Raw genomic sequence first — 10,521 nt, 5'->3', positions numbered from 1 at the left:
TCACCCCCTCCCCCAGGCTCCAGCAGCGAGGCCTAAGTGACCTCGCCAATCTCCTTCCCCCCTGCTCAAGCGGCGAGGCTTCCAGCTGCCAGGCCCCGCTGAACTCTTCTTCCCCCCCTGCCCGAGGCCCCACCGATTTCCTTCCCCCCCGCTCTGGCGGCGAGGTCTGAGTGGCTTCCAGCTGCTCAGGCCTCCCAATCTCCTCCCTCCTGGCTTGGGCCCCACCTATCTCCTTCCCCCTCACCCCGGCTCCGGTGGTGAGACCTGAGCGCCTTCCAGCCGCCGGCCCACCAGTTCCAAGAGCGTTCTCTGCACATGTGCAGGGAACGCTCTTTTAATTTTTACTTTTTAGGTAATTTAAATATTTTTCCAACTTTTCATATTTTTCTGCACACCTAAGCATTGCCCCACGTGCACAGGAAAATCTCCCTGCCCCCCAGGTGCCCCCGATGTGCAGATTTAGATATTCGCACACAGGGGGTGGCTTCGCTATTAGATATATAGATCTCCCTGATTGTGGCAACTGGAAAATGACCTATGGTTATTATTATGAGCTCTCCTTAGTTGGACTTTGTGCCATTCCCTATCAAATATTCACACCTTCATAAAGAGCTTATATCACACTTGAAACAAATTAACATGTGTAAGTGTAAGATGAAATAATAATTAAAAAAACCTTCTCTGCCATGTCACTGTTTGGAGAGCATTAGCTACAAGATTTCCAGACACATAATTGTCTTTGAGAAGATTTCAGCCTTGAGAGGTAACATGGGTAGACTGAACTCTGCTTGAAGTCCTTTTATTTGTTGTGATGCCCTGCCGTCAAACTATAGGATCATTTGGCTTGCCTTATTAACTTGTGCAGGAGATGTACAGCTTTCTGGATCTTTTTTTTTTTTTTGGGAAAGTCAGTGGGGAAAATGCAGACAGATGACTTCATCAACAGAGCAAGGATGGAAAGACAAAAGGAAATTCAATGAGGTGTAAACAAAACAGAGTAGCAGATTGAGCTGGAGAGTGAGACTGGAAACTGCAACACATTAGTTCCAGCAACAGTTTGCTGAGAGGATCTTTTAAACATGTGAATCATTTTAATAACCAAACAACATTGCACATATCTTTAAGAAAATCAAACTAACATGAATTTGAAAAGAAAATGGAATGTATGCTTTCTGTTGAGCACCACTCTTAACTAGAGTGAATTTTGACTGCATCACTAATTTTTAAGAGACTCTTTACAAAGAAGACTCTGCCTTCTAATTCGATTCAGCCAGATTTTACTTTGCTAAATGATCAGAAACAAATTTGCATGATGTGCTTTTAGTGCCTTCCTTGCTTTTTATGGAATATTATTTCAAATGTAACAAAATGCTACTTTTGCAGAGGATGCTTAAAACAATATAGTAACAATTAACAATTTTGTCCCAAGGTCAAAAAATCAGACAAATCACACACTCAAGAAGTTTATTCTACATGTATATTCTACATGTATATTCTACATGAATATATTCTACATGTATATTCACTTATATATATACATTCAAAGAGAAACTGACTTGTAAATTTAGAACTGTTATGATAGTAAAGTGTGGGACTTGTTCTGCAGGATTCCACAGAGCTCATTCTTATCCCTCATGCTGTTTAATCTCTATGCAAAGCCCTAGGGAGTAATCATTCATAGGGCTTTTCCACATGGGTTTATTCTGTCAGTTCTGACCCCATATTGTTTCAATTTATCCTTCAATTTCTGTATGCATTTTTGTGCCTCTAGTTTTCACCTCAGTCTTTTTGGTTATTCCCCAGTTGGTTCTTTGGAAACCACTTTTACCTCAATCTTTTCCTGGAAGCTGATTTTCTGTCAGCTTTTTCCTTGTACGTAGTATTTCTGTTGGTTTTCTTTGCCTCCCCCCCACCTCCAGAACCACGTTTTGATGATTGGAGTGTCATCATCATTAAATCATTCCCTTTCTCTCCTGAAGATGAGTGATTTCAGTTTTCTTAAAAATAAACAGCTGTAAAATATTGATACATTGATGTAGTATTGGAATTATAGTTTAAGGAGTTTCTCTGAATACCCAGCTTTCATTTTAAAAGAAAGTCTCTAGCCCTTTCCCTTACAGAGTTATGCCTTTTTCCATGAGATAAGAGGATACAGACTTATTTTTTAAAAAGCAAGCTGGGAATTCATAGAACCTGCTTAAATGGACATTATAACACTACATTGATACACACTGATATATCAATATTTTAGGACCATTTTTAAAAACACCACAGATAGCAACACTGATGACAACAGTACCCTTTCTTGAAAATCCTCATGGTTTAAGGCATGTGTGAAAGAAATAAATTGAATCCATACCTGTAAATAGGCTTGCCAAGTCCCCCCGGGGGGCGGGGAAACCCCCGCCCCAGAGGCCCATTCACCGCCGCCGGTGGATCAGGCCCCGGGAGGAACTCCAGCCCGATGTGCACGTCACCTGGAAGTGCCGCGCCCACGCCGGGCATGCTGGGGGCAGGGCCACGGTCATCCGAGGAAAAACTCTATGGGAAAACTCGTCAAGGTTGATTTCTTTTAATCTTGATTTAATCCAAGGGACTCTCAAGAGTCTTCTCCAGCACCATAGTTCAAAAGAATCTATTTTTCGGAACTCGGCCTTCCTTATAGTCCAACTCTCGCAGCCATAAATGACTACTGGGAATACCATTGCTTTGAACATGCAGACTTTTGTTGGCAGGGTGATGTCTCTACTTTTTATCATGCTGTTTAGGTTCACCATCGCTTTCCTCCCAAGGAGCAGGCGTCTTTTAATTTCATGGCTGCTGTCACAGTCTGCGGTGATCTGGGATCCCAGGAACGTGAAGTCTGCTACTACTTCCATGACTTCCCCTTTTATTTGCCAAGGAGTGATGAGGCTGGATGCCATGATCTTAGTTTTTTTGATGTTGAGCTTCAAGCTCACTTTTGTGCTCTCCTCTATTATCCTGAGCAAGTGGCTCTTTAAGTCCTCTTTAATTTCTGCCATTATAGTGGTATTGCCTGCATATCTGAGGTTGTTGATCTTTTCCCCAGCAATCTTAATTCCCGCTTGTGATTCATCCAGGCCAGCATTTCGCATGATGTACTCTGCATATATATTAAATAAGCAAGGTAGTAATATACATCCTTGTCGTACTCCTTTTCCTATGCTAAACCAATCAGTTGTTCCATATCTGGTTCTAACTGTCGCTTCTTGACCCTTATACAGGTTTCTCAAGAGACATGTGAGGTGGTCTGGTACTCCCATCTCTTTAAGGACCTGCCATACTTTGTTGTGATCCACACAGTCAAAGGCTTTAACATAGTCAATGAAGCAGAAGTAGATGTTTTTCTGGTACTCTCTTGCTTTCTCCATAATCCAGCGAATGTTGGCAATTTGATCTCTAGTTCCTCTACCTCTTTGAAACCCAGCTTGTACTTCTGGCAGTTTGTAAGGGAAAGGGTTTAAACTCTGTTCGTACTTCACATGTGCATTTATTTCCTTTCTGGAGCACCTCTAATTTTATTTACCTAACTTAAATTGAATATCTTTCTGTTAATTAAATGAATTTATTTTCTTTTTAAAGAGCTTATTCCCCTTCATTTCTTTTGGGTGTTGGTCTGTATCTCAATCTCCGTATATACAGGTTACAGTCTTGGCAATTATTACCCCACATCACACATGTTTTCTCTTCACTAGACGAAGGAAACTTTTGCTAGTTACAGAGGCTGCACATGTGTTGATGATTTGGGTAACAGGTGTGTTTACTACTTCTCCCAATTTGGTGTCATTCGCAAATTTAATAAGTAGTCCCTCCACCCCTTCATCCCTTAGCAAATTTAATGAGAAGTCCCTCCACCCCTTCATCCCTATCATTTATGAAAACATTGAAAATACTGGGCCCAGAAACAAGCCCTTTGGCACCCCACTGTATTTCTCACTTCAGTCAGATGTCATGCCATTGAAAACAACTCTTTGGGTGCTTTTCTCCAACGTTCCCTATTCACCTAACTATCCTAAAATCCAGTCCGCAGTCCTCCAGTTTAGGCATCAGAACATCATGGGCAATCCTGTCAAAAGCTTTACTGAAATTCAAGTAAACAATGTCAATGGCTTTTCCATGACCCAGTAAGCTTGTTAATCAATCAAAGAAGGAAACAAGGTTGGTCTGACAGGACCTGTTGGAGACAAATACATGCTGACTTTCTCGTATCACCAAGTTATTTTTTTATTTTTATTTATTTAACCTTCAATTTAATATCCCGCTCGAATCCCTTGGTAGGGGTCTCTGAGCGGCTTACAAGTTTGGTGGTGCTAGTCACCATTTTCCCTAACTAGGGCCACAGTGTATACGGGGATGGGACAGCCTACCGGCACCCCCCTATGGTGGTGGTGGTTGTTGTTGTCGTTTCTTTTATCGGCTTGGCTCGGCTCCGGTCGGGTCTCTGGACTGGCGGGTGTTCTTTTTCTGGCGTTCGGTGGTGGCTCTTTCCTCCTGAGGCGCGCGGCTTCGCCTGCTTCCAGCCCGGCAACGTCCCTTCCAGCTCCGCTGGGCTGGTGCTTGGCGTCCGCGCACGCTCCTTCTTCTTTATGGCAGCTTCGGTGTATTCACTCTCAGCCACCAGGGATCGCTCGATCGCGCTCCTCCAATCGCGCCCGTCCGCCGCCGCAATGCCACGCCACCGCGCCGTCCATTCCAAGTCGGTGTTCACCGCCGCCGTCGTCTTCCAACCAGCCATACAGGGTGCCCCCCACCCCTCTAAGGGTGGGTACCCATTTCTCTACTTGCAATTAGGTTGCTTTCGAAACCGCTGGGTAGGCGGGAGCTGGGACGAAGGTCGAGAGCTCACCTCGACCGCGGTGGTACTCGAACAGCCATAGTGGCTGCTCGGAGGATGTTACTGGGCAGGCGTTTAACTGCCTGCGCCACCGCTCCCTATATCCCTTATCCTTCAGATGTTCACAGACTGACCCCTTTAAAATCTGCTCCAGTGTCTTCCCTGGGACAGAGGTCAGATTGACTGGCCTGTAACTTTCTAGGTCATATTTCCTCCCTGTTTTGAAGACTGGGATATCATTCACCCACTTTGTCTTGTAGTACATCTCCCATCCTCCAAGAGGTCTTGAAGATGATGGACAAAAGCTCTGCAAGCTTTCTAGACAGTTCTTTGAGCACTCTCGGGTGCACACCATCTGACTTGGGGTATTTATATTCATCCATTGCAGCCAGGTGCCTCTCAACAAACTCTCTGTCCATGTGAACAAACAGCCCGGATGCCATGCCTTGCCTACTACCATCTCTAGATAAGCCTGTTATCTTTTTTGCAGGAAAAAACTGAGGCAAAATAGGCATTGAGCCTTTCTGCTTTCTCTCTATCCTCTGTCAATTTCTCCATTTTTACCCAACAGAGTGCCTCTTACCTCTTACCTTGCATTTACCTTGAGAGTCAGCTTTGGTGTAGTGGTTAAGAGAGGCAGACTCTAATCTGGAGAATCCAGTTTGATTCCCCACTCCTCCACATGCAGACAGCTAGGTGATATTGGATCAGTCATAGTTCTCTTAGAGCCCTCTTAGCTCCATCTATCTCACAGGGTGTTTGTTGGGAAGGGAAAGCTGCTCTGAGACTCCTTCAGGTAGTGAAAAATGGGGTATAAAAACCAACTCTACTTCTTCATTTGCTCCTCACATAGCTGAAGAACCTTTTTCTTGTTGTAGTGAGCCTCCCTGACCAACCTCATCTCTCTCTGAGCTTTGGCCTCTCTGATGGCTAACATACAGTGCCTAGCAACCTGCAGATGCTCTACTTCAGGGTTATGTCCTTTGCTCCATTACTTGAACATTTCCTTTTTCTTCCTTAGCTAATCACAGAGTTCTCTGTTAATCCACATGGGATTCTTGGATCCCCTACCATGTTTCCATGTTGTTGGGATAGTGAGGGCTTGAGCTTGCAAGAGCTTTTGTTTTAGGAGAGCCCACCCTTCACTTGCTCCTTTCCCTTCTAGCATTCTTGTACATCAAATTACTCTCATCATGCCTCTGAGTTTACTAAAGTCTGCTCTATTTAAATCTAACATACATGTCTGGCAACAAACTTCCTCAACCACCCACAGCAAAAGGAATTCTAGGAGGACATGGTCACTTCCCCCTAAGGTCCCTACCACTTTCTTTGTTGACCCTTTCAGTTTTTCTTGAACACCTTATATGAATCCACTACTACATCCCACCAAGTATCTGTAATGCCTACTAAATCATATCCCTCTGTTTGCATTAGAAGCTAAAGCTCTTCCTTCTTATAGTCCAAGCTTTGGGCATTGGTACATAGGCACTTGAAGCCCATCACCCTTGGCTCCATTTGACCTGGGCTTCACAGGTGGGTCTCTGCTCTTTGCTCTCCTTCATGGAAAACCCCTATGTTGGTCATCTCCTTCCCCTTGTGGTGTCAGTTTAAAGCCCTCCTGATGAATCTTCCCAGGTACCTGCCAATCACATTCTTCCCTGACCTAAATAGCTGAAGTCCATCATGTGCAAGTAGGCTGTCTTCCAGAAAACCCAGCCCATGGTCCCGGAATCCAAATTCCACCAACACAGCCAGTGTAACTTCTATTATTTTCTGTTCCTGTCACATTCCTCTTCCTCTGACAGGAAGAATCAAAGGGAATATCACCTGTGCCTCCATTCCCTTCAGCTTCCTCCAGAGTACTTCTTAGTCTTAATGTTTGTGATGGAGTTTATGGCTGTGTCATTCATTTTCATGTGGACCATCACAAAATGGGTAACGACTGGTAGGTTTGATCAATTTTCATAATATCCTTTAAATATTTTTAACTGCAACTGTTCAGGCTTAGGCCTGTAGAACTGGTCATGAACTGACCACCTTGGAGGCAAAGCACAAATACTAGGTCACAAATCTGAGGCAGTAAGGATGCTCAAACACCCATGAGTTCGGCTCACAATCTATATACCATTTTTGAAAAGGAGATGTAATTTTTTAAGTTTGAAAAGGAGCCTATTAATCAGGTTACTTTTTTCATATTCAAACAGTACCAGCACAGTACAGTGCAATTGGCAATGTTTCATGCTTGCATATTCTCACCTAACCCAGTGGTAGTTCTACTTTGCTGCTCAGTAGCCAATTGTACAAATAAATAACAAGCGAACCAGCCAGTTTGTGATTATAAACACTGTTGTTATTTTTTTTTTAAGTCTTAGCATTTGGTGTTCATTGAAGTCTGTGTTATCAATGTTCTACAGGGCATTTTCATGCAATATTATGGGAGGTGCAGTTCTCCCTCATGTTTCTTAATTTGAATACGCTTGACCATTGGATAGAATTGATGTCACCTACCAAAGGTGAACTGCCTAATGCTATTTTCATCATATGCACTAGCAGATGCAAAAGATCCTGAAAAGCAGGGAAATGAAGCTCCACCACCACAGGGAAATGAAAGCCCACCTCCACAGCTACTGCACAGCTGCAAAGCTGTTCATCACCTCTTTGAGGTACTATGGCATACAGGCAAAGAGACTGGAGGTTCATTTCACAGGTGATCATGACTGTTAAACATGGTATGTTTGTCTATCAAACATCTTCATGGTAAAGCTTGTGTCATCTGCAGCCCACAGTGGTTACATGATCATTGTGTTCAATCCACAAAATGCTAGAAAATTGATAAAATCTATGGATGTGATAATCTGATACCAGTTTTACAGAAAGCACTGACATGATTGAAATGATCATGTGGGCCATAGCTTTCATTAGGAAAGGTTGTGTGTGTTAAGGTACATGCTACCAATCAGAATATAGAACTCATATAAACATTCTTCAGTCATAGACACATCAAAAACGACAGCTATCACAGTGATTTCACTTACACTTAATTACACTGAACTGTGCTTTGCATTACATTCACTAATGCATAGCAACTTACCATTTGTCTCTCTTCCACTAATGGGTTCTAGTGAAATGAGTAACTTCCACTCAGTTAGCTGCTTCCTTGCTTCTAACCAGCTTTGTGACTTTATGGGCATGCAAGAATCAGAAAAGAATGTAACTCATGCTCAGCTTCTATCAGTTCTTCTGATCTCTCAGGGTCAAAACAACCACAAGCTCTGGGCAATGAATGATGAAGTAACTCAGATCATGAAGAGAACTGAACAGGATCAGAAAGGAGCTCTTTTATGAGCATAACTACACTTCCCAGTGTCAAGCAGGTTAAAGCACATTAAAGTGTTTGGATTTCACCTTGGAGGGTCAAGCATTTTAATATCAGCTTCGCTTCGGAATTAATTGGTTCCAGCACATGTTCATACTCCCACTCCCTCTCTTTCCAACATTCGGTTCCTGAAATATATATGATGATGCATGCAGTGGAATAGCAGGTTGCCATAGGAACAACTGTCACAATCCCACATCATCTGCATCTTTTAAAAAGATGGTCATTTGCACTTACATAAAACAGCTTGTTTCCACCACATTTGCAAATCGTTCTGGAAAGATGATCTCATCGATCACAATTTGACTAAACTGAATTTATGCTTATTTAGATGCAATCTTATTTTATGCTCATTTTGTACGAAGGACACAGCACCAACTTGCATCAGCACTTCAATATTGATTAACACAGAAGGTGAGCTGTCTAATGTGGTTTTCATCAAACATATGAACAGAAATTTAGAAGAGCAGTGTTATTAAAAAAATCATTGGTGTACAGCTGATGATGCATAATGAACTCTGAATATTAATTAATTGAAGGAGTGTGTTTCTCATAGTTTTCAGACAAATAAACAGCTTGATGATTTGAGATAACAATATGCACAATAAATATGTGCAGTGGATGTAATTAAATGTATAGAACTGTAAGGCTGGGAAGAATTCATCAAATAACCCCCCAAGGCAGAAACCTTTTGACAGGTTAACCCAGGCAACAAAGGGTAAAAAGGAAGGGATGGGAGTAACCAGAAGCACTGCACTGAGTCACAGCACAGCAGCCAGCTCCAAATGACTCAACAGAATCAGCCTTCATACTGCAGAAAACCTCCCACAGTAGCTAATCAATGCACACCCACCCACTAAATAAGGAGACAAGACACAATCATAATGGATTACAGGAAATTTACTCTGACAATATACCATCTAGGTTAATTTTTAACTGCCACCAGCACTTTGTATTTATATTGTTTCTATTTGTGTGGTTAAATATTTGTGTAATTTTAATGTATTTATTTTTTTATGGAAGCTGCCCTAAGGCCGCTTTGTGGGGAGGGCGGGGTATAAATTTGATAATAAATAAATAAATAACAGGCACAGCCTTATTAAGACTTAAAGAATCTGCCGTGTTGGGGGGCACTGTTAGATTGACTAGTTTTTCAACTCACAGTGCCGGTATGATCTAACATGCATTTAGGCAGATGTCACATAAGCTCCCTGCCTAATGCTCATTGATGAGTGAATCACCATGCTCTAAGCTCAGAAATTCTTACCACTGCTTCTGGTTCTGTAGAAATCAAATATGCCAAGAGAGGCCTTGCTGAAATACTGCCTCCAGCTCCCTTAGCTCCAGAGTGGTTAGCATGTCATGTGTCAAAGTGAGGTAGGGAAGGCACAGGGGTAGCCACCATGTGGCAGTGGTGGTGGCAGGGTCTGTGGAGGAGGGGGTTTGTGTGTGTCAGCTAATGCCACCATGGTCTGGAATGAGTCACACCAATGCGGTGGACAACATCGGGGTTAAGGATGCCCCGGGAAGATCCACCACAATTTCTGCGTGACTGATACCACTGGATTTACCTGGTTGGGATAGGCTATAGGTTAACATCATCCCTGGAGAACTGTCTGTTTACCATCTGGCATGTATCTGGAGACCATCTTGTTTTTAAATTGAGTACAACTGTTATTAATGTTTGTATTGTTTTATCTGTTTTATATGGGCTTAGCCTCTTGTAAGCCGCCCTGAGCCCGCTCTGCGGGGAGGGCGGGGTAAAAATCTCAATAAATAAATAAATACAGTTTCCAAACAAGCTCATTTTGTCCCCTTCTGCACCCGCGCTTTGGCCAAATCATTCCTGCAGTACGTTGTCAGGCTCCATACCCCCCCGAAAATAATTTCAGACCGTGGCTCCCAATTTATTGCTAGGTTTTGGGGGGAGCTGCTGAAGGCTCTGGGGGTGGAACGGGCCCTGAGCAGTGCCTATCACCCGGAGACGGACGGCCAAACAGAGAGGGTAAATCAGACTTTGGAACAGTTCTTAAGGTGTTTTATGAACTATCGACAAGATGATTGGGTGGACTTATTGCCTTTTGCAGAATATTGCTACAACAATGCTCTCCAATCCTCCACAGAGGTATCTTTGTTCAAGGCTGTCTGTGGTTATGAGGGGGACCCTTTTCCTTTCCTCACGGGGAATGAGTCACAGGGGAGAGAGGTGCTGGACTGGTGTGAGACCTTACACAAGGCATGGCCATTAGTGGGGAAAACTCTGCATTAGGCCAAAGCATCTTACAAAGAG

Source organism: Gekko japonicus, unplaced genomic scaffold, assembly GCF_001447785.1.
Source record: "Gekko japonicus isolate JY-2015 unplaced genomic scaffold, Gekko_japonicus_V1.1 scaffold403, whole genome shotgun sequence".
NCBI lineage: Eukaryota > Metazoa > Chordata > Lepidosauria > Squamata > Gekkonidae > Gekko > Gekko japonicus.
This window is presented reverse-complemented; position numbering follows the sequence as displayed.